Source organism: Helianthus annuus, chromosome 15 (assembly GCF_002127325.2).
Source record: "Helianthus annuus cultivar XRQ/B chromosome 15, HanXRQr2.0-SUNRISE, whole genome shotgun sequence".
Classification (NCBI taxonomy): domain Eukaryota; kingdom Viridiplantae; phylum Streptophyta; class Magnoliopsida; order Asterales; family Asteraceae; genus Helianthus; species Helianthus annuus.
In genome coordinates, this window is record NC_035447.2 from 14,209,802 (window position 1) to 14,236,243 (window position 26,442).

General features: G+C 37.3%; 1 long non-coding RNA gene across 1 annotated transcript; it reads left to right on the forward strand.

Moving 5' to 3' along the window:
- Positions 1 to 1,870: 1,870 nt before the first annotated feature.
- Positions 1,871 to 2,751, forward strand: LOC118487382. Its single transcript, XR_004881694.1, has 2 exons — positions 1,871 to 2,052; positions 2,145 to 2,751. It is a non-coding gene; the product is annotated as an uncharacterized LOC118487382 (long non-coding RNA).
- Positions 2,752 to 26,442: the final 23,691 nt, after the last annotated feature.

Sequence of the window (26,442 nt, forward strand, 5' to 3'; positions counted from 1 at the left end):
TGAAGGCACTCAAATGATGAAGATGATCGAGTTGCCGCTGACCATCATCAACACCACAAGGATCTTTAGCTTTGAAGATCAAGTCATTCACGAGCATAACTCAAGGGGGAGCTTATGTTAAGGGGGAGTTTGTCAACACACTTCCTACATGATACGGGTAGTTTGTTGATACACTCTCTACTTTCAAAACGTGAAGATTTTAAAGATCCTCCGACATTGAAGACTTAAAAGGACATCAGAGTCTTGAAGACACGAAGATCAATGATGATCAAGATCGAGACAAATCTGCACCCATCAAAGATCGAGACAAAGCTACAGCCAAGGGGGAGTTTGTTGGTGCACTTGTGTCTGTACTTTGTCTGTGTTCGGTCACGATGTAAAACGATGTTCCTGTTAGTCTTGTAAGTTTGACCAAGTCAACCATCCTCCGGTTTGACTTGGCCAAACAGTTGTTAAATGGTTGTAATGTGTCCTGTGTCGAAGGTTGGGCCATCGAAGGATTGTTTCTATCCTTCGATGAGCTCGAAAGATATACCACGAAGAATACAGATGGACTTCGAAGGATATGCCATCCTTCGAAGTATATGTGGATCCTTCGATGGCTTTGTAATCGACAGATGATCTTTCGGTCATTCTGCATGATCCTTCGACCAGACCTGCTGTGCTGGGTATATATATACCCATGCAGTGTGTTCAAGATAGTAAGATGCACACAGAGAGATAGAAAGATATTGAGAGCATTCTGTCCAGGAACACACACACACACTAGAGGGTTTGCAAAACTGATTTGTAAACATTGTGCTTGTAACCGGAACCTTTCATTCGCATTAATACAAGTGGTGTTAATCGGTGAATCTTTGTGTGTTTGTGTTTGTGCTTGTTTAACCCCGGTTTGCATACTAGCTTGGATTCCGCACTTGCTAGTGTGTTAGTATAGCAAGGTTAAGGTTGAACCTCATCCTCCGAGAGGGACCTACAGTTTAGTACATATATCAACTCCTTTATTAATTTATTCATTGTGTATATAAAGTTACACATCATGAATATGTAATATGTGGAGAAAACTAAACTAAGATTCGTTACTTTTTCCTTATTTGTTGAGGCTTGATACTTATACTTCTAACTATTGATAAAATGTTAATAAAAAAATCTACTTTTATTAAGACTACGGAGCAAGAACATCAATATCTATTAATACCTAATACAAATGATTATGCAAATGATAAAAGTCCACCAACCACCTACTAACCGTCATTGCTAACTACCGCCTCCCCATTGCCTCGTTGTCACAATTGTCATATGTGTTCTGTTAGGTGGGTGATGGTGGGTAACAATAGACAATGGGTGGTGGTGATTCAAAAAATTCAAGAATGCATAATTAACTAAAGGGCTCTCCGTCTAGTGGTATACATCAACGTATTGGAAAAGGCTATTCTCCTCAAGTGGTAAGGCTTCAAATCAGTGGCGGATCTAGAAACGAAACTAAGCCGTAACGTTTTATAAATAAACCGTAACGTTTTATAAATAAGCCGTAACGAAATCGAAAAAACGTCAAATTTTTCCAAATTTTTCCGCGCCAAGCCGTAGTGGAGGTTGCCCCCCGGTAAGCCTTATGTCCGCCACTGATTCAAATCTCGTAATAAACAATAAATGTAGGTTTAAAAGGTGTTTAAATTAGCTCTTCTAAAAAATCCATAATTAAATGTGAATAAATTAAACAATTAAGGGTCTTAAAAACAAATACAAATACAAATTTATCTTCTATATCTATAAATTATAATAAAGTAAAACAAGCTGAGGCCACATGGCATCTTCTTAAACCACTCATTGCCACCTGCCATCCTGTTAACCCTTATTGAAAGAAATTGAGCGGGATTGCACCACACCATTCATCCCTCTTTTTGCTTGCCTGTAATTGATAAGAGATTGATGGACTTTCCATATTGTTGAAATCAGTTTCCTTCCGATCTTAATTGCAATCACAATAATCCCACTCCTTATAACGGGCCATTCAGAAAACCCTAAATCTCAAACACAAAGATTATCATCCAGGTATGTTTATCTTTATCTTTGATGTTGAAATCCGACAATTTTTTCATTCTTTTGCTTTAATCGATCTCTAATCTACTCTTTGCAATCTCCAGACCCCAAGATTTCTTCATCTTCAATCGCGATTGAAAGCAACCAGTCTTTATGGAGAAATTGATTGAAAGCCAAATTAAATGCTGAGGACGAGTTGCAGTGATCAGGTAAGTCGTGTATATCTATTTTCGAATCTTAATTCCTCTCTTTCTTGTAACCACACATCACCGTTGTGCTCTCTGCTCGATTTCAAATAACGGAGCTCTTAAACCGTTTGATATCAGTGCTTTCAAAACTAGAAGATTATATGGTTTTGCTATTCTTAGATGAACACAAGCAGATCAATTTGACTGTCATTTGCTCTGCTGCATCCTTTGTTTTTTACTGAGATGTTACAGGGATCTTCATATTTGATATTGTCGATCTTCGTATAATGGCCACCGCCATGAGACAACTGAGGAATGATACGCTGCCATTCATTCTGACATCCATCTTGATATGGTTCTTCACATAATGGAAGGTATTTTTTTATTGTTTACAGTTTGTAATAACTATATTGAATTATTGATGGAGTCATGGAGACATGGACAATATTATCATCCATTGATTTGTAATGCTTATAATGTAATAATACTTATAAGTATTAATGTAGATTCACTCTATTTTTAAGTGTTTTAATGTTGATCTAGGTTTGTGTCTTTGATAGTAATATTAGGTATTAGTGTAGATTCACTCTATTTTTAAGTGTTTTAAGTTGTTTGATTGATTATTAAAGTTTAACTGAATCATTTAAGAAACGAATTACCGATCTCTTTGCTGGTTCCAAAGACCAGAACTTAATACTTCCATGGTTACAAGTTCGAATGTCTGAGATATTGCAGATTTGAAATAGTAGATTGTTGGAATCAGATGCAGAACTTTTGAGCTGAATCCTGCCATGGATATATTGGTTCCGAAGACGGAACTGCTTAACTACTTGTGTGAACAATGATCTTTTATGTTGCTGTTTGTTCTTTAATTTCTATTATGAGTTTTGTTGTAGCTTTGTAGTTAGGTTATGATGGGGCTCTCTCTATGTCAATTTTTCTTTCAAGCGACAAAGTTATGGGGCTCTCTCTCTCTCTCTCTGTCATTTTTTCTTTCAGGCGACAAAGTGAAGATGGTGATTTGGGGATCTAAACCTAGATCAGCGATGAAGAGACGAGTGGCGGCGACAGACGACGGTGGTGTTAAGGTCACAAATCCATGTAATCGATAGTTGAATTGGATCTTTATTCTGTAGTTGTGAGACATCTACAAAATACTAATTTGATTAATTTGATTTTTTTTAAATTGATTATGCATGATATTGATAGAGATGGTGGAAGCAATGAAGAAAGTTGCAAAGATAGGTGAGGATTTGACTATGGAAGAGAGGAATTTGTTCTGTTGGGTATAAAAATGTGATCGGTGCTTGGAGAGCTTCGTGGAGGATTTTGTCATTGATAGAGCAGGAAAGAAGGGTCCAGAGGGAATGATCAGAATGCGAAGCGGATTAGGGAGTATCGACTGAATTTTGAATTGGAGCTTGATAATATTAATTGGCTTATTGGATGTATATTCACGCCTTTTCTATATGTTAGGGTTGTATTTAGGAAATTTTACTTCTTGGTTTTAAGATAGACTTTTATGCATATAAAGTTCTGAACATGTAACATATTCCAATTTAATATGCTACAATTGATTTGATAATCTCATGACATTGATATCACTACATTCTTTTTCAAAAGAAACGACGTGCTCTGGGACGGAAGACAATTCAATCATAGGATACTCAAGAAGAAATAAAATTAGGTGTTTTTTTCATCTTTTAGCTTTAGCAAACCTTTCTTTCCTATCTGTTATGTATTTAGTTTTTTTTATTGTTACAAAGAGTTAGGAACTGATACAGGGTTGCGAGTACAAGACTCTGTAGCTTACGATAGTTTTCGCATCATTTTATTCCTAAACATATTTTTACATCAGTTATAATCTTAGATTTTGCATGCTAATTTGCTTCTATTCATTTATGCAAGTTTTGTAATGTTTAAACCTTCATGTTAGGTTTATTGATGGTTATTTTATCTCTCGCCCATTTTAGACGCTTTGTTTTGAAACTTTTATGGGTTAACATCTTTTTTACATCAGCTGCAACCTTAGATTTTGCATCTCAATTTTGCTTCCGTTCATCTATACAAGACCTTGAAGATGCCTGTGTTGGTTAACATTCCAACATTTTTTGTTCAACTTTTTTATTGGCGGAACTATACAACAAATATGAAAGAATAGTTTGACGAAGAAAACCTATATGGCTCGTTCCTTTTTATCTAATTTTTACTTGCCATGTTTAAAAGTTGTCTAAAATTTAACTAAATTGCAAGGAGGTATATGCGATGTAGGGGTGTGCATGGGTCGGTTTTGATCGGTTTTGGCCTAAAACTATAACCATAACCGTGATGTCGGTTACTGAATAATCATAACCATAACCAAGGTTGGAGAACTCGCTAGTCGCTAGTCGGCCGGTGAAGTGGGGACTAGCGACTACTCGGGATTACTCGGGATTAATCAGGATTAATCGGATCGGGTTTTTTATATGTAATTTTCAGTTTTATGTATAAATATATACATTTTTATAGGTAAATATTTTAAGTAGCTAGGTTTTAAATCTTACTCAACTCATTTATTTAAGTATACATGATTAATTGTTGGAATTCAAATGATTTGGTTGGAAACTGACCGGAATTTAGAGGTTTTGGCCGGAATATACAGGTTTTTTGCTGGAATCGTCGACTTTTGGCTGGCCTAGTCGGACCTAGTCGTGCCTAGTCGGACCTAGTCGGTTAATGGACCGATTTAAGAAAAATTACTCAGTAACTGGACGACTAGCGATTAATCGCCGACTAATCGTCGCCTAGTCGCGATTTTTACAACACTGGCCATAACCGATCGGTTATGGCGGTTTTGGTTATCGGTTTTAAAGGTTATAGCGGGTGGTTAACCATGAATTTAGGCTAAGCTAAAAATAGTTCACTTTTTAAAACATGGAATAAACTGTAATTACACATTTCTATATTTTTCGTATATTACATAGTACTAAAAAAATTATATAATCTATAATATTAATACCAAATCTTAAAACAAAGTGATATGATATATTGCATAAATTCAAATAAACATTTGTCACACCCCAACCGATGGCGGAAACATCGGAATGAGACGAAATAGATTGCAAGAGACTTCATAACACTATTTGTGACAAGTATTTAAATAATAAATTTTAATTTCATTTCTAAAGTGTCAATTACAAAGATTGAAACCAAATACAACAACAACTTAAAATACAAGAAATGACAATATAATCAAGAATACAAAATTTAAATGTGTATCTAAGCATCCTACTAAGTTCCATGCATCACCAACATCATCGCTAAACCTGCAACATGTTTTAAAAGCGTAGTAGGTATTTTCAATCCAACATAGCATTTGGTATACAAGGTCAAACTATCATACATAACAATATGTCAACTCTAGTGTTCACTAGTATTTAGCATCCCCCGTGACAAAAGCAAAGAGACCGTTAAAGAATAAAGACTTAACAAAACCCCGTCGGGTGGTGTGCTACTCCTATAGCGCTATAATTGTTAAAGCCGAGTTAATCAGTAGTATGTATTCTAGCATGAACCTAAGCTTAACAAGGCATGTATACGGATTGAATGAATAAAAGCATGTTTGTGAATTGTGCGGTTTAACAAGTAAAACATGTTCCACCCAAAGTGTATTTAAAAGGGAAAATGGGTCAAGTGTACTCACAAAATTGCATATGCTTTCCGATTATCCAATTTGACGAAGTTGTTGAGTTTAGGAGGTTGAGTAAGTTCGGTTTGGGATTTTTAAGAGACGGATACATTCGGTCCAAGGGTATGGAGTTTAAAGCGCATGAAAAGTAAGTATATGAAAAGTAATCATCTTGTACACATAGCACATGTTCTTGACACTATTAAAACTCCAAAAAAGTTGGTAGGATTTCATGGATCAAAGGTCCATTAGAGTCATAACAAGTGTATGGTCATAGATGGTGTAAGTCTAGTACTTTGACGAATGAACACAAGTTCATCATCAAAGGTTAGAATGTTGAATAGTATATATAGATATTATTTAGGTTATGTAATATATCAATAAGTCCAATAGTTCAAGCATGAGGTAGGAGATTAGAATCTCCATTTAGACACCTCTTTGTGTCATAGAAGTCATGTAGGAGGTAGGAAGGAATGTCTTCCATTTAGGCACCTCTATGTGTTCATGTCGCAACCCCCGATCCCTAATCCCCGGGAATGGGCGGCCGCGAGCCAGCTTCGGTGGTATCACGTTATTGTCTAATTTGGCAGCGGAAATTTTCATCAGGACCGTAGTTAGGAAATATTTTATCAGAGTAAAATACCACTTTTCCAAATTATTAAACACATGGGTAAAACCCAAGTTTTCAGTACACACAATTTCATAGGGATACACCCTATTTTATTTAAGAAAAACATCTATTTCTTTTAAGGTAACTTTATTGCCACTGTTCCAAGCCTTCAGTGCTGTCCAGCTGGCTTCTATTTGACTTTCACATTTTGTTACCTGAAATGCGTTTTAAAAACATTTTGTCAGTGGGAAATACTGGTGAGTGAATCTCAGTTGAATCAAGTTGAAATAACAATCATTTTATAGTATTGAGGGCACATTCGCAATTACATTTGTTTCCAAGATATAACAATTAACATCCGTGGTACTGTCATACTCAACTTGTGGAAATGTTACCACGCCAGTAACAAATTTTATATACAAAACCCCAACATACCCACGATAATTGTATTCTTACAAATACTCAATAACTGCTTAATGTATAATTAATTGTGTGAGGTTTTGTAAAAACATTTAACAAAAAGAGGATTACTCACATTGCTGTCTTAGGGTTTTCAGTAAGGATTTCCTGGGAATAATCTATAAATTACACAAATGCACGTGTGTTAGTATACTAACATATTTTAACATTAGTAATACCCTCCCCGAGACGGCATTCCAACGACTACGTCGGGCAGAACCACGACAGCCGTTACGGAACCCTAGATCAATCAGGCAGAGTATCTAATACGTCTCCAGGGGTTATGATACTTACATCGTAGCAGAACCTCGCTATTTAGGGGGGGTATTAGACCCGAGTATAATTTCTACTATTCAGAAATTGAGATTAAGAAAAGAAAATTGAACGAAACAGACTGAAGGCTCGATGCCTCCTTATATAGGGCTGAAATCTGACTTTTACGCGGCCCGCGTAAGAGTAGGCAAGGGCCTACGCGGCCCGCGTCAAACCTCGGTCAAAGCGTAGCTCGTCCGGATCACCAACTAGACTTGACACGATGATGACATGTGTCATCACCGGGTTGCGCCACTATATTGATCTCACGCGGCCCACGTTAACTAAACGGGGTCTTACGCGACCCGCCTGAACTTAAGAAATCAAACGAAATCAGATTTCAACCTTGAAACCACCCGCGTAAGGTTGGGGTGGGGTCCTACGCGGCCCGCCTCAACTTAATATTTCTCGTTTTTAATTTGTTTTTAATGTTACATTGTATTTCGGGCTCGGTTTTCACATACGGGTATATTTTGGGACATATTGGGATATTTTAAAATATATTAGAGTGTCGGGAAAATAATCGAGGGTGTCAATATTGTTAGGATTGTTACATCCTCCCCACTTTATTTTAGAGCTCGTCCTCGAGATCGTCTAGAACAAGTGCGGATATTTCTTTTGCATTTCAGATTCAAGCTCCCATGTGTATTCAGGTCCTCTTTTGGAGTCCCACTTTACTTTGACTAAAACTAATCTTTTATGCTTGAGATTCCTAACTTTCCTGTCTTTAATCTGTAGAGGCCTCTCTACAAACTTAAGTTGTTCATTTACCTCTATATCCTGAAGAGGCACTACGAGTGATTCATCAGCTAGGCACTTTTTGAGATTAGATACATGAAATACATCATGTATTCCTGCCATTTCCTCTGGCAGTTGTAGCTGATAGGCTACAAGTCCTATTCTTCTAATAATCTTAAAAGGTCCAACATACCTGGGACTTAGCTTTCCTCGTTTGATGAATCTGACTACTCCTTTCCAAGGAGAGACTTTTAACAATACCTTGTCACCTATCTGGAATTCCAATGGCTTACGTCTGTTATCAGCGTAGCTCTTCTGTCGATCACGTGCTGCTTTCAGTCGTTCCTTGACTTGAATGATCTTATCGGTTGTTTCTTGTACTATTTTAGGTCCAGATAGTTGTTTTTCCCCAATTTCTGCCCAACAGACTGGGGTTCTGCACTTTCGTCCATAAAGTGCTTCGAATGGTGCAGCATTGATACTTGTGTGATAACTGTTATTATAAGAAAATTCTATTAAAGGTAAGTGATCATCCTAATTACCTCTGAAATCAATTACACAAGCTCTAAGCATGTCTTCCATTGTCTGAATTGCCCTTTCGCTTTGTCTGTCTGTTTGAGGATGGTAAGTTGTGCTTAAATTCAACTTGGTTCCCATTGCTTTTTGGAAACTTGTCCAAAAATGAGAGGTAAAATGGCTATCCCTATCAGAAATGATTGATAAAGGTATTCCACGTAATGAAACAATTTCATTTACATATAATTTGGCTAACCGTTCCATACTGAAAGTTTCCTTCATTGGTAAGAAATGAGCTGACTTGGTTAGCCTATCTACAATCACCCAGATTGTATCATTACCTTTTCTTATTTTGGGTAGCTTGGTAACAAAATCCATTGTTATCAATTCCCATTTCCAAACTGGCATTTCTAATTGTTGTAGCAAACCTGAGGGTTTCTGATGTTCAGCTTTGACTTGAGAACAAGTTAAACATTTAGAAACATAAGCTGCTATATCCTTTTTCATTCCTATCCACCAGAAATTTTTCCTTAAATCCTGATACATTTTATCACTTCCTGGATGCATTGTATATTTAGACTTATGGGCTTCTTCTAATATACGAGGACGTAAGTTTCCTAATTTAGGTATCCACATTCTCTTTTCATGGAATCTCCAAATTCCATCTGTACCTTGTTCTAATTCTTTAATCATTCCTTTTCATTTTTTCAGTATCATCCTTGATTACTGATTCTTGTGCTTTTCTTATTTGATCATTTAAATCTACTTGTAGATTTAATTTAAGAGAACGTACCCTTTTTGGTTTTTCATGATATTTTCGACTTAAAGCATCAGCCACTACATTGGCTTTCCCTGCATGATACTGGATATTACAATCGTAATCACTAAGCAATTCCATCCAATGTCTTTGTCTCATATTCAACTCCTTTTGCCCGAAAACATACCTTAAACTTTTATGATCTGTAAATATGGTAAACTTACTACCATAAAGGTAATGTCTCCAAATCTTAAGGGCGAAAATTATGGCTCCTAATTCCAAATCATGGGTTGAATAATTTTTTTCATGATTCTTAAGCTGTCTAGAGGCGTAAGCTATAACATTTTGACGTTGCATCAACACACATCCATAACCTAACTTAGAAGCGTCACAAAAGACTACAAAGTCTTCAGTTCCTTCTGGTAAAGCTAGGATGGGTGCATGGGTTAATCTTTGCTTAAGAATTCTAAAGGCTTCTTCTTGTTTTGGTCCCCATTCAAACTTAATGGATTTACAGGTTAACTTGGTTAAAGGAATGGCTATTCTAGAAAAATCTCGAATAAACCTTCTATAATACCCGGCCAATCCTAAGAAACTTCTAACCTCAGTTGGTGATTCAGGGGTTTTCCATTTGGTAATTGCCTCGATCTTTGTTGGATCAACATGAATTCCTTCATGATCAACTAAATGTCCAAGAAATTGTAGCTGTTCTAACCAAAATTCACACTTGGAAAACTTAGCGTACAACTTTTCTTTTCTTAATAGACTTAAAAGTAAGTGCAAATGCTTTGCATGCTCCTCTTTACTTTTAGAGTAAATTAGAATATCATCTATGAAGACAATTATGAATTTATTCAAATATGACTTACATATTCGGTTCATCATGTCCATAAATGCGGCTGGGGCATTGGTTAAACCAAATGGCATGACAGTAAATTCATAATGGCCATACCTTGTTCTGAATGCAGTCTTAGGAATGTCCTCTTCCTGTACCTTTAATTGATGATATCCTGATCTTAAATCGATTTTAGAGAAAAATCGAGCTCCTTGCAATTGATCGTACAGATCATCTATTCTTGGTAATGGATACCGATTCTTAATCATGACCTTGTTCAATTCACAGTAATCAATGCACATACGCATTGATCTGTCCTTCTTTTTGATAAACAAAATTGGTGCTCCCCATGGCGATGAGCTTGGCTGTATGAATCCTTTCTCCAACAATTCGCCTAACTGTTTCTTCAGCTCTTGCATTTCAGCGGGTGCCAAATGATAAGGTGCTTTGGCAATCGGTGTTGTTCCTGGTAGTAAATGGATTCTGAATTCAACTTCCCCGCCTGGCGGTAATCCTGGCAATTCTTCTGGAAATACATCTGAAAACTGATACATACTGGAATGTCTTTTAGTTCTTTTCCTTTAGTGTTAGTGATTATAGAAATCAAATACACTATAGATCCTTTTCTTATATAACTTGCAGTTTTCATCACAGAGATGAATTTTGTGGATCTAGATGGTTTATCTTCTTTAATTGTGATCTTCTCACCTCTTGGTGAATTTACTTGAATTGACTTTTGATCACATAAAATATTGGCTTTATTGGCTATTAACCAATCCATTCCTAACACAACATCAAATCCTGCCAGATTCATTGGGTAAAGGTCTGCAATAAACTTTTGATTAAAAATTTCTATTCTTGCTCCCTCCAAGATTTCAGAAATCCTAACGGTTTCTCCATTTGCGGTCTCTACTATACATTCTTGTGGTAGTTTAGTTAATGATTGATTTACAAGTTTGCAAAACGAAGTATTAATAAAACTTTGGTTTGCACAAGACTCAAATAATACTTTAGTAAAAATATCATTAACTAAAAACGTACCAGCTATGACATCCGGGATCATCTTGGCTTCATCTGCAGTTAAGACAAATGCTCTAGCATTTTTAGGATTCTTGTTATTTGCAGCCGGAGCCAATTTTGGACAATTTGTCCTGATGTGACCTTTTTCTCCACAATTGAAACACATTCCATTACTGGATTTCTTCTTGCAATCTCCTTCCTTGTGTCCTGGGGCCTTGCGAAAATTGCAGTGAATAGAGCATTTTCCTGAATGCTTCTTTCTGCAGGTTTTGCAGTATGGTGCAGAGGTAGAACCTACATTCCTACGGTTGGAATTCCCAAAACGGAATTCTTGGGTAAGCCTTTGGGTTAGGTTTCTCCTCTGGTCTTCTTCTCTAGTACGGATCAATTCATCTGTCAAGGTATTAGCTAGTTCTACAGCTTCTTCTATGGTTTGAGGTCTAGCTTCCTTGACTACATGTCTAATCTCTCCAATTAATCCCCAGATGTAACGGGAGATTAATACCGGTTCAGGTGATGCAAGGGTTGGCACTATTCTAGCATATTCAAAGAATGTGGTAGTATACCCCTTACTATCTACCCCGGTCATTCTAAGATTCAGAAACTTATTCGCTATCTGCTCCTTTCATTGGGAGGGCAGAATTTCCTTTCTACCATATTTTTAAACTCCTCCCATTCCATGTTATATATCCTATCACTTCCTCTTGACTGGAGGATAGTGTTCCACCATTCTAGGGCTGAATTCTTGAACAAATTAGAAGCAAACATTATCTTATCTTCTTCAGCACACTTGCTTATTTTAAGAACAGCCTCAGTCTTCTCTATCCAGTGTAGAGCTGCAATCGGTCCTTCATTGCCCGAGAATTCTATTGGTTTGCAGGACCAGAAATCTTTGTAAGAACAACCATATGGCATGGTTCTTCTTCTTTTGGGAATGGGCACCTGAAGTACGGGTCCATTGTTCACGCTGTGTTCTGGTTCAATTGGTCGCTTACTGCTATGCTTACTTTTATTATTCGCTTCTTGAATCGTTTGAATAATAAATGGCATTGCATCTATGATTCCTTGTGCCACTATATGTTGAACGACACTATTATCCATTTGGTTTCCATTGTTATTGTTGTTCGGATTCTCGTTATTCAGATTATCATTATTCGAGTGGTTGTCGTTCTGTATATTATCTTTCTGGTTTTCCTGATTCACTTCGTTGTCCATCTGAATTTTAAACATTTACCACATATTAATATCACCAATAATATTTGAATATAGCTAATCACATGTCACACACTTTTGGTCAAAAGTGTCGATCATTGCGACTTACTCTATTCATATAGTATGCATCTATTACACACTAGTACTGAAATAAAAATTACAATATCGACTGAAATTTAAAACTACACTACTAGTAGTAGGCATCCTTGGTTTTTTTTAAAACACATACACATATATATTATATTATTATTATTATTATTATTATTATTATTATTATTATTATTATTATTATTATTATTATTATTATTTCTACCGTTTCCATCATCGATTCAGGGATATGGATTCATCCAAAAATCCATATTGCGTTCATCGTATTTCCATACGAGACGCTCTCCCACATGTGTCATTCGTTCACTACTTTCTAAAATTTCCTCATCGAAAGTCCTAAGTTCTTGTACGTTTTCTGCACTCATTGGGGGTGCAGGTTCTAGGACTGGGTTTGAAATCTGGGGTGCGGGTTCCTGATATGGAGGTATAGGGGCCTGGTATGGGTAAGGATTTTCTAAAATCTCCCTAATGTATGCATCGTTATCAAAATAGGGATCTAGAGTATCTAACCCTGGATAGGCTCCTAGGTTGGGCATTGGCACATCTTCGTGAATCGGGTAGCGCTGCACATAGTCCCTAACATCATCCCACCAGGGGTCGTAATTTGGGTCTAGGGGATTTGGTGCAGGTACCCTAGGTATCTCCACCGGGTTGAAATCATGCATTTCTACTTGATTTCCAAGGTTTTCTATTTCCATGGGTTGATCAGGAATTTGTGGTTGTGGTTGGGGTGCTAGCATTTGCTCCAGGTTTGGGTCAGCTGCAGTGGTTGCTAAAATATGGATATTGGCTATACCCCTATTAAGCATATCCTGGGCATATGCATTGGTTTCTCGTTTAGCTACGGCTAGTGCTCTCTGGTCTTGTAACTTTTTCATACGCTTTCTACGCTCATGTGCTCCGCTACTGACCCATCCCCTCTTTTTCTGAGGAAATGGCTCTTCAGATTGAGCCTTAAATACGAATATTCCTTCTTCTGTATCAGCAGAGTACCCCGAGAAGGCAGGCTGAGAAGAGGCACCTTCGCTGCTAGGCGAACCAGACAATTGACGATACGCGTCAGATGGTCCTTGGTCGCTCATACTGTAAACTAACAAATAGTTAGATAACACATAACAAGAAAATACAATTATGCACGTATTCCCGTTATTTATTTCCTAACACTTCTGTGGCTGAATCAGTGGCATAGCTCTGATACCACCTTCTATCGCAACCCCCGATCCTAATCCCCGGGAACGAGCGGCCGCGAGCTAGCTTCGGTGGTATCACGTTATTGTCTAATTTGGCAGCGGAAATTTTCATCAGGACCGTAGTTAGGAAATATTTTATCAGAGTAAAATACCACTTTTCCATGTCATTAAACACATGGGTAAAACTCAAGTTTTCAGTACACACAATTTCATAGGGATACACCCTATTTTATTTAAGAAAAACATCTATTTCTTTTAGGTAACTTTATTGCCACTTTTCCAATCCTTTAGTGCTGTCCAGCTGGCTTCTATTTGGCTTTCACATTTTGTTACCTGAAACGCGTTTTAAAAACATTTTGTCAGTGGGAAATACTGGTGAGTGAATCCCAGTTTAATCAAGTTGAAATAACAATCATTTTACAGTATTGAGGGCACATCCGCAATTACATTTGTTTCCAAGATATAACAATTAGCATCTGTGGTACTGTCATACTCAACTTGTGGAAATGTTACCACGCCAGTAACAAATTTTGTATACAAAACCCCAACATACCCACGATAATTGTATTCTTACAAATACCCAATAACTGCTTAATGTATAATTAATTGTGTGAGGTTTTGTAAAAACATTTAACAAAAAGAGGATTACTCACATTGCTGTCTTAGGGTTTTCAGTAAGGATTTCCTGGGAATAATCTATAAATTACACAAATGCACGTGTGTTAGTATAATAACCCATTTTAACATTAGTAATACCCTCCCCGAGACGGCATTCCAACGACTACGTCGGGCAGAACCACGACAGCCGTTACAGAACCCTAAATCAATCGGGCAGAGTATCTAATACGTCTCCAGGGGTTATGATACTTACATCGTAGCAGAACCTCGCTATTTAGGGGGGTATTAGACCCAAGTATAATTTCTACTATCCAGAAATTGAGATTGAGAAAAGAAAATTGAACGAAACAGACTGAAGGCTGGATGCCTCCTTATATAGGGTTGAAATCTGACTTTTACGCGACCCGCATAAGAGTAGGCAAGGGCCTACGCGGCCCACGTCAAACCCCGGTCAAAGCGTAGCTCGTCCGGATCACCAACTAGACTTGACACGATGATGACATGTGTCATCACCGGGCTGCGCCACTATATTGATCTCACGCGGCCCACGTTAACTAAACGGGGTCTTACGCGACCCGCCTGAACTTAAGAAATCAAACGAAATCAGATTTCAACCTTGAAACCGCCCGCGTAAGGTTGGGGTGGGGTCCTACGCGGCCCGCCTCAACTTAATATTTCTTGTTTTTAATTTATTTTTAATGTTACATTGTATTTCGGGCTCGGTTTTCACATACGGGTATATTTTGGGACATATTGGGATATTTTAAAATATATTAGAGTGTCGGGAAAATAATTGAGGGTGTCAGTATTGTTAGGATTGTTACAGTTCACCACTACACTTGATGTAAGAACATACAAGGAGTGTCATGAACTACAAGTAGTACAAGAATACTAACATTAATCTATAAGAAATCATCAAGAAATGTGTGGATTTTATGTAGGACAACCCAAGTTAATCCTAAATCACACTTACATCAAGTCTTGAACTTGAACATCACTTGTGGGTCAAACCCTTGAACAAAACAGAAAGTTTGTGAGGATTAATCCTCTGATTTTGAACGTCTCAACCTGTTTTAAGCCTAACTAACCATAGAAGTGGTTATAAGCATAAGGATATAGGTTTGAGTTGAGATAAACTCAAGTTACACAAAGATTTACAAAGTTTAAGTAAAAAAAGAAACTTCCGTCCACTTTGGAGCCTATTTGGGGACATTCCAGACCTTGGTTTTTCCATAGAAGACCTGCAACATGTTTTAAAAGCGTAGTAGGTATTTTCAATCCAACATAGCATTTGGTATACAAGGTCAAACTATCATACATAACAATATGTCAAATCTAGTGTCCACTATTATTTAGCATCCCTCGTGACAAAAGCAAAGAGACCGTTAAAGAATAAAGACTTAACAAAACCCCGTCGGGTGGTGTGCTACTCCTATAGCGCTATAATTGTTTAAGTTGAGTTAACAAGTAGTATGTATTCTAGCATGAACCTAAGCTTAACAAGGCATGTATACGGATTGAATGAATAAAAGCATGTTTGTGAATTGTGCGGTTTAACAAGTAAAACATGTTGCACCCAAAGTGTATTTAAAAGGGAAAATGGGTCAAGTGTACTCACAAAATTGCATATGCTTTTCGATTATCCAATTTGACGAAGTTGTTGAGTTTAGGAGGTTGAGTAAGTTCGGTTTGGGATTTTTAAGAGACGGATACATTCGGTCTAAGGGTATGGAGTTTAAAGCGCATGAAAAGTAAGTATATGAAAAGTAATCATCTTGTACACATAGCACATGTTCTTGACACTATTAAAACTCCAAAAAAGTTTGTAGGATTTCATGGATCAAAGGTCCATTAGAGTCATAACAAGTGTATGGTCATAGATGGTGTAAGTCTAGTACTTTGACGAATGAACACAAGTTCATCATCAAAGGTTAGAATGTTGAATAGTATATATAGATATTATTTAGGTTATGTAATATATCAATAAGTCCAATAGTTCAAGCATGAGGTAGGAGATTAGAATCTCCATTTAGGCACCTCTTTGTGTCATAGAAGTCATGTAGGAGGTAGGAAGGAATGTCTTCCATTTAGGCACCTCTATGTGTTCATGTCGCAACCCCCGATCCCTAATCTCCGGGAATGGGCGGCCGCGAGCCAGCTTCGGTGGTATCACGTTATTGTCTAATTTGGCAGCGGAAATTTTCATCAGGACAGTAGTTAGGAAATATTTTATCAGAGTAAAATACCACTTTTCCATATCATTAAACACATGGGTAAAACCTAAGTTTTCAGTACACACAATTTCATAGGGATACACCCTATTTTATTTAAGAAAAACATCTATTTCTTTTAGGTAACTTTATTGCCACTTTTCCAAGCCTTTAGTGCTGTCCAGCTGGCTTCTATTTGACTTTCACATTTTGTTACCTGAAATGCGTTTTAAAAACATTTTTTCAGTGGGAAATAATGGCGAGTGAATCTCAGTTGAATCAGGTTGAAATAACAATCATTTTATAGTATTGAGGGCACATCCGCAATTACATTTGTTTCCAAGATATAACAATTAACATCCGTGGTACTGTCATACTCAACTTGTGGAAATGTTACCACGCCAGTAACAAATTTTGTATACAAAACCCCAACATACCCACGATAATTGTATTCTTACAAATACTCAATATCTGCTTAATGTATAATTAATTGTGTGAGGTTTTGTAAAAACATTTAACAAAAAGAGGATTACTCACATTGCTGTCTTAGGGTTTTCAGTAAGGATTTCCTGGGAATAGTCTTTAAATTATACAAATGCACGTGTGTTAGTATACTAATCTATTTTAACATTAGTAATACCCTCCCCGAGATGGCATTCCAACGACTACGTCGGGCAGAACCACGACAGCCGTTACGGAACCCTAGATCAATCAGGCAGAGTATCTATTACGTCTCCAGGGGTTATGATACTTACATCGTAGCAGAACCTCGCTATTTAGGGGGGTATTAGACCCGAGTATAATTTCTGCTATTCAGAAATTGAGATTGAGAAAAGAAAATTGAACGAAACAGACTGAGGGCTCGATGCCTCCTTATATAGGGCTGAAATCTGACTTTTACGCGGCCCGCGTAATAGTAGGCAAGGGCCTACGCGGCCCGCGTCAAACCCCGGTCAAAGCGTAGCTCGTCCAGATCACCAACTAGACTTGACACGATGATGACATGTGTCATCACCGGGTTGCGCCATTATATTGATCTCACGCGGCCCGCGTTAACTAAACGGGGTCTTACGCGACCCGCCTGAACTTAAGAAATCAAGCGAAATCAGATTTCAACCTTGAAACCGCCCGCGTAAGGTTGGGGTGGGGTCCTACGCGGCCCGCCTCAACTTAATATTTCTTGTTTTTAATTTATTTTTAATGTTACATTGTATTTCGGGCTCGGTTTTCACATACGGGTATATTTTGGGACATCTTGGGATATTTTAAAATATATTAGAGTGTCGGGAAAATAATCGAGGGTGTCAATATTGTTAGGATTGTTACAGTTCACCACTACACTTGATGTAAGAACATACAAGGAGTGTCATGAACTACAAGTAGTACAAGAATACTAACATTAATCTATAAGAAATCATCAAGAAATGTGTGGATTTTATGTAGGACAACCCAAGTTAATCCTAAATCACACTTACATCAAGTCTTGAACTTGAACATCACTTGTGGGTCAAACCCTTGAACAAAACAGAAAGTTTGTGAGGATTAATCCTCTGATTTTGAATGTCTCAACCTGTTTTAAGCCTAACTAACCATAGAAGTGGTTATAAGCATAAGGATATAGGTTTGAGTTGAGATAAACTCAAGTTACACAAAGATTTACAAAGTTTAAGTAAAAACAGAAACTTCCGTCCACTTTGGAGCCTATTTGTGGACATTCCAACCCTTGGTTTTCCATAGAAGACTTGTGGAATTGTTCCTTAGGTCAACCCAAACAAGTAGGAAAAAGAATCGACAAAAACGGACAAGAAATGAAGAAGTTATGCTTGTTTGAAGAACTTGTGTTGAATCTGTCCAAGACTCCGAATTTGTAGCTGATTGAGGGTGTTTGAGAGTGATTTTGAGGTGTTTGTAAAGTGAAAAGTGCTTGGGAATGGCTTGGTATTTATAGGGAAGGGTTAGGGTGGTTTGTAGTTGGGCATTTATTGTTAAAAACGAGTTTAAAAGTCAAAAACACAAGAAAATCCCGCTTAAAATCGAGCTGAAACAAGTCTGATCAAGTTTTGCGTGCTGGGCTGTCTTGGCGGGCCGCGAAGATGGAGTTGGGCCTGGTCGCGGGCCGCTTGGCTCGTTTCAGCGAGTGTTTAAGATTTAATCGATCCGGAATATTAACAATGTGAAGGTTGTGGTGGGACGATGTGCGCGTGTGTGTTCGAGGCGGGTGACCCGGGTTCGAGTCCCGCGGGCATCATTTTTGTTATATTATTTTCTTTACCTTTCTTTTATAACTTACACTTTCAATAATTACAAAAATAGTTGGACTTTTATAGACTATGTTAAGTTGTTAAAAAAGGGGAAACTAACCTTATAATTCAAACTAACTTGGTTAGTTTGTATCTCTTCTAACTTTAAAGTTTAACGAGACTAACTGTATTAACCTAAAACTTATAAATTGCAAAATTAATTAATTTAATTAATTAAACAATGAATTATAACTATAGTTTTAACGAATTAAATTAAAGAAAAGATTTTTTTTTACGACTAAAACGAAATGACGAATACAAGGATATAAATTTCCAAAAATGGTAATATTCATGATGGTTTCTAAATATGGAAAGTTATGAAAACGCGGAGCGTTACAGTCTTCCCTCCTTTAGGAAATTTCGTCCCGAAATTTGTTCAAGAGGAAGACCTTGGAGAAAAAACATTTCGCCCAAAAAGGATCGAGATATTTAGCATAAGTAAGAAGCGTGTACGTGTGTGTGAGTTTAAACAGTTTTGAACCATATTGGAGATGTATATATATAATGTGCCATGTTAAGGAGGTAGATTAAGATTCAAACGTTTAGTCAGACTTGATTGCGCACGAGGTTTGTATTAAAAGACAAATTATAATGGTGAATAATAGGAGTATGGAAGTGAACGATTGACTCTATATGAATGCAAGTATAAGAATGACATAAGTATGGATAGACGAAGGTGATGTGTTAAGGATGAAGTCTCATCGTGGATAATCGGATAGTGCATTCGTGAGTTGTCTAAAGTTCGTATTAGGTCTAAATAGGTCTGCAAAACACTGAATTTCTCATGGCACGTTTTATAAGAGTTGGTAACATGGTGAAAACACTTATATATAGGAAGTACCAGCGGTGTATCCACTATGTTTTGACCACAAGACGTCCGTTTCGTATTCGGTGTCATGATACGTTCCGTGTCTTACCATACACAGCAGTACACCCTATGGTTTTCACACGCCTATCACTATAATCCCTTGTGCACCCGCGATTATTTTGATCATCGTATGATCCGCATAGCTTGTACTAGTTGTGTATGAATCAGGGTATACATAGTTTAAAAATAAGAATGTGTACATATAAGGATATAGTATATAAGCAAGTCCATGCTTAAGTATGTATGGGAACCACGTGAGCGAATCCCTCAGATTCCACTTGCGTACGGGTACGAATGTATGAATCATGAGTATGAATGTAAGTATGAGCATAAATATGAGTTTAGGTATGATTATTCACGTAAGTATGAGTATAGACATAAAACGTATGAGTAGTATGAGTATAAGTATAAGCATGAAACATATGAGTATAAGTATAAGCATAAAATGTATGAGAAAAAGTATAAGCATAAAACGTATGAGTATAAGTGTAGGTACGAATAATAAAATTACGTATATAGTGTATGTTGGAGCATAACGAACATTGGACATAAAAAACGTTTGAGAAATTTGAATACGTAAAACGAGTGATATAAGCGATTTCGTCTCGAGGTATCGGTTAAAACGTGTACGATGATATGCATGTATAGTGGTTTAAGCGGAACGTCGAGTTTATCGCAAAAATAGATCGAGTTTGATTTGGAAGGTGGAAATTTAGTTAGTAAATGTAAGACAATATAAAGTATTCATTGGGTATGCATAACGTGTTTTGTAATGAATGGAAATGCTACTTTTGTTTTAAAAAGTTTACGTATGTTGAAGATTGTCGGTCCCCATGAAGTCTTCTAGCCCACGTGTTTTGGAAATTTGAATGACGAATTTAGCGGTGTAGAGAAAAAAAGGTTTTTGAAAATAATGGGTTTGTTTCATTTGCATCAAAGCAAGACATTTTGAATTTTGGAGGTTCTTATGAGAACGTTGATCCTTAGAAAAGAAATTTAGCAAAATGGACTTAGTGATTATTGAAAAAAAAAGTTTTAACAAATGATTCGTTAATGTTGAAAAGAGTCTTTGGTAAAACGATCATATAATATCTATAAGATCTTATAAGTATATAAGAAAGCTGGTTTGAATTCCTATTGGGAATAAAAGTTTTTAGTATGGCGATATAACGTGAGTGTGTGTTTTAGTGATTAAGTCGAATATGAAGTTCATGGGTAAGAGATTCATTGGACCGATTAAATTGGTAGGTAGCATCTCGTAAGGTTTTGAAATTTGGGTAATAAAACGTTTTAAGACATGATTAAGAATCTCGTGTATATGAGTTGAATGAAAATAGATTGTAGGATTAGAAGTACGGTTGATAAAACAATGTATTTTGAAATCGATATAAGTAGGTACTTTGAATAACGATGAACGATTTAGGTATAAAACATGATCAGGTTTGCATAATAAGATATCTTGAAGGATTTTTTTTTTTTTTTTTTTTTTTTTGGTAATGATCACCTAGGTAAGGGAATCACCCCTAACTCGTTGATGAGGTCGTTTTAAGAAAGAGGAAGTGGAGTTAATCGTCAAGGTAAGAAATTCACTCCTATCTTGATGATGTGTCTCCATTTGTTGTTATAAGAAATATAAATGAAATTTTATGAAATCATGCTTATGTATAAATGTATGGAAAAGATTCAATATGTTGTGTGTGTGTGAGGAGAAAATATCGAAAGTAAATTCGAATTTGAGAGTTTGCATCGTATACGATAAATAATAGAAACACATGTTTGGTTAAAATTTTGATGGTTCCAAAACGGAACTTTGACTAACCAAAGTGGTCGAAAAGTCTTTCGAATTTGAGGAGCATGCTTTGGCCTAATAGGTAAAATACTCTCGCCGACAAGTCGGTTAATGGTATTTACCCTTCTGGTTACTGCATGTCGCAAATTGATCGAAATTTCGAGACTCGGCGAGATTTATGAAAATCGAGGAGTGGAACTAGTTAACAAGGTGCGGGTTTCACCCCTAGCTTGGCGATTTCGTATCCTAAGTGTGGTTGGTACTCGTCGGGTCAAAATTTAATTTCAACACTTTGAAGAGGGTCCACTAGAATTTGAAATTTGAATTTCTCCATCATGGTGATGATTTCACTCCTAACTTGATGGTGAATTTCATGAAAAAAAAGGAAAAGTAGATGGATTGAGAGTTGTTCACCAAATTGTGGGTTTCACGCCTATTTTGGTGAAATCGTCTCGTTTGTGTATTACGAGTGGTTTCGATTTTTGTATAAACGTGTAAAAGATGTATGTTCAAAATAATAATAACAAGTATAAGCACATAAAGCATTTCAAGAAAATAACACGTAAAAGACATTTCAAGAATAGCACATAAAGATGTTTCATAAAAAAATAACATGTGAAGCAAGTATGGTCGAATTTGGTGCTTAACTATAGACTAAGTCAAAAGCATGGCCATTTTCCTAATTCCCTATAGTTATGGCTCTGATACCAATCTGTCACACCCCAACCGATGGCGGAAACATCGGAGTGAGTCGAAATAGATTGCAAGAGACTTCATAACACTATTTTTGTTTATAGAAAACGAAACTTTAAATGAAATGGCAACTCGTTTTTATCATTTGACAAAGTGAAATGTTTTCTTACGAGGTTATTGCAACTCCACAGGAAATGGTGTCAAAGTTTGCTGATGTTCTACCACCGAAGTGGAGCCCCTTTATTGAGCTATTAAAGCATACAGGTGTATTAGATACTATCAGTATCTATGAATTCGTTCAAAAGCTGGAAAATAAAAATGAAGAAGAAATCCGGAAGGCAAAACGAATCTCAATCCCTCAGAATCCAGAAATGTACTTTGGAGGGATTAACCCTGTTGCAAGCTCAAGTCAGCAACCAAAACTTCAAACGGCGTTCATGTCAAATTCAAGCCCGTTTCCTCAAGTGACTAATGCAAATCCCTTTGGATTTGTACCAGAGCAACCTCAATCTCAACCTCAATTTGATCCTAGTGCCTGGTTCCCTAAACCACAAGCTGTTACCCCTTCACCTCAACCACAATTTGATTCGAGTGCCTGGTTCCCTCAACCTCAACCTCAACCTCAAGTTACTCAACCTCAATTTAACCCTAGCGCTTGGTTCCCGAAACCACAAGTTGTTACCCCTTCACCTCAACCTCAACAAGCATTCTATGGTAACAATTTCACTCAACCGCAAAATTCCAATACAACCAGACTTGATACTTCAATCCTTCCCAAAGTCAATGTAGATGTTGCCAAGGAACACATGGAACTTCTTAGCACAATGGTCAATGCTTATTGTGGATTGGTTGTAGGTCAGATTGGAAACATAAATCTGACCAATGAAGATTATCAACAGATTGATAGGGATGAAATGGAGTTAATGGATATCAAGTGGGCTTTTGCAAGTACGGTTAGACGAGCTAAAGACTACATGAGCAGAACTGGGAAGACTAGTTTGGAAAGCAAAAGGGATACAAAGTACGGGTTCGACAAAGATGCTGTCACCTGTTTTAACTGCGGAGAAAAGGGTCACTTCAAGCGTGAGTGCACTCGTCCGGGCAGACAAACAAGTCAAAATCCCTTCAGGAATCAAACAAGTACTTCCAACCAGAATCAAGCTAACCAGGAAAGAAGGATAGTAGTTGTCAACAACCAGACTAACACCACCAACGCAAACCAATCGGGTCCTTCTAACACCAACCGTGCATTAGTTGTTCAAACTGATGAAAGTTGTGATTGGTCAGTTTGGAGGTGGCGATCAAGGAGGAACCGCATGCTATGCTAAGATCATCAATAACATCAAGCATGTGCATAAGGAAGAATTCTCAGAAAGCGATGATAGCTCGGGTTATACTGGCAGTCCAGATGAGGAAAGCTCGAACATTGGAGATTATTGTTCAGAATCGGATGTAAATGAGGGAAGTGATTCTGATATTGATAGTTTGTTGATGAAAGCTGAGGAGTTAAAGTGTCAGAAGTATATTCTGATCAAGAAGGCTGATGTTGCATCAAAAGAGATGGAAAAGTTCTTTTCTGAAGACGGATCTTTCTCTTATCAGACTGCCTTTATGGTGAATGTCGCAGCCTCTTCGAGTCAGGTAAATTCTGATACTCCTACTCCTAGCATATGTAGTAATTGTACAGATCTTAAACATGAATGCTCTAAACTGAAACTTGAATCTGAAACGGTTCATGGTCACAACCAGAGTTTAGTTATTGAACTGTCAAAATGCAAAGAGACAAACATGGCCTTGGCTCGCAATGAAAAGGATTTCAAATCAGTCATTGAAACTTTAAAGAAAAGTGTTTCCGAACTGTCTAAAACTGTTCTTAACAAACAAATTGGTGTTAACAACTACATTAATATTATTGAGGAAACAAAGAAGGAGCTAGCAATGGCTAAATGTGAGTATGAAGCGATCAAGCTCAAATTGGATAGTTATTCTAACTCCCGATGTGTGCTTGATCACATCATTGAAGTTCAACAACTGAAAGGAAACGTGAAAGGCATTGGGTATAAGTCGTGTCCACCTCCTTTGAGACATTACTATACCAAGATGCCTGATGAGGAGGAAATGCCGCGGTTTGAACCAATTGTACCTCTTGATTATAAGGAAGTAACTACAGGATTAGGGTTCAAATCGGACAGTTCCTCAGAGGGCTCATCTGAAACAAAGGAAAATTCAGCATCCACGGAACAAAGTGCTCCAAGTGTTGAGGACTATGAATCGGATGTGAGTGATCAGGATACATCTGTTGATGATAAGAAAGGAGTAGACATTCCTATTGAGAATCACATTTTGTGTGATCCTCCTACTCCTGCTGTGCACTCTACTGTCAAGCAAGAGATGGATCCTATGACTGAGACAGTGTCTGCTGTTAAAAGTGATAACATGTTGTATACTTTGGTCGGGGATAGTAAAATATATTCAAACAAAGATTTTCCAATTAAAAACGTCAATCAATCTCTGATTGATAAAGTGTTTGAAGATACTACCTGTAAGTTTTTGGGAAAAGCGATCCCGAGAGTTTCTGTAACTCAATACGATCCTATTCCAAAAGCTGAAATTAGGAAACAATTTGGAAACCAACGATTCCCGACAAAGCAACAACCTATCCCTTTTATAGGTAAATAGAAGGAACAACGAGCTTCAAAACCTAAGGTCTCACAACCAAAGGTAGAACCAAAAGGAGCTCGTTTCAAAAAGAAGGACAATGATGTCAAATTCGTAGCATCTAAGGGTACTGATAAGGTGGAAACTTTTGAAAATAAATCAAACACCGATTTTGTTCAAAAGGTTAGAATTTTAAAACGTAATAATCAAAATAATTACACCCAACACACAAACGGGTGTGATGAAGGCACTAGTACCTCTGATTCTACAAGTTCGACATCGAGTCGTCAAGATGGATCTCCAAAGTTTGTTGAAAGGAGATCCTGTTTCAAATGTGGGGAGTTTGGACATATCATCAAAAATTGTACAAACTCGCCCAAAGCAAAATTTGTTGAGAGAGCCCCTCTTGAAAAGGATCACCCTCGACGTTGTTCAGTTTCCCCAAAACAAGATAAACGAACTATTAAAGAACAGGAAACGAAACAACGACGCAAAAATATAAAGGTGATTGAAAGGGCTTTAAAACCAGATGTAAAATCTGTTAAATGGGAACCAAGTTCATCTCAACCAATAAAACCAAAATTTTCAACAACTGTTAATATTACACAATCTGGTAAATGGAAAACTTGGAAATCTAAGACAGGTGAGGTTTCAGAGGGAGGCTTACAATTTCAGAACCATCAAGAAATTGAAATTACATTTCTTGATTCTCAGGGAAGACCCAAGACCACTAAGTCTTGGGTCCCCAACTCCAACTGATCCTTAAATGCATTGTGCAGGGTGTTCCAGGAGGAACTATTAATAGTCATTGGATTGTTGATAGTGGAGCATCTAGGCACATGACTGGTGACTTACGACTTCTGTATGATGTGAAAAACAGTAGAGGAGGTTATGTCGCATTTGCTGGAGACAAGGGCGGATACATCACTGGAGAAGGAATGATCTCTAATGGTGTTGTGTGTTTTGATAAGATCAATTATGTTCGACAAATTGATCACAATCTTCTGAGTGTTTCGCAAATCTGCGATAAGAAGTTCACCGTGCATTTTGATGATGTTGGTTGTTATGTGCTGAAGCCTGGGTTTAAAATTCCAAAAGAATGGATTCTCTTGAAGGCTCCAAGGATTAATGATCTTTATATTCTTGATATGAGTCGGGCGATTACAACTTCTGCACAAGTCACTTGTTTTGTCTTAAAAGCCATAGAGAAGGAGTCAATATCTTGGCACGGACGAATGGGGCACATTCACTTGAGAAAAATGAACCATTTGGTGAAAAACAATCTTGTGAATGGTGTGCCTATGAAAAATTTCCATCTACAAGATGTCTGTGTTTCGTGCCAGAAGGGAAAGCAAACGAAGAAATCCCACCCGATCAACAAAGTCAACACTGTCAGCATGCCTCTTGAACGTCTTCATATGGACCTCTTTGGACCTATGAAACACAAGACAAACTTTGGGGATGCTTATTGTCTGGTAGTTACTGATGACTATTTCAGATTTTCTTGGGTATCGTTTATGGCACACAAGAGTGAAACTCCTGAAATCCTCAAGAATCTTCTTACTTTACTAGAAAATCTATACACGTTGAAAGTAAAGAGGATCCGAAGCGACAATGGAACTGAGTTCAAAAACCGAATAATGGATGAGTTCTA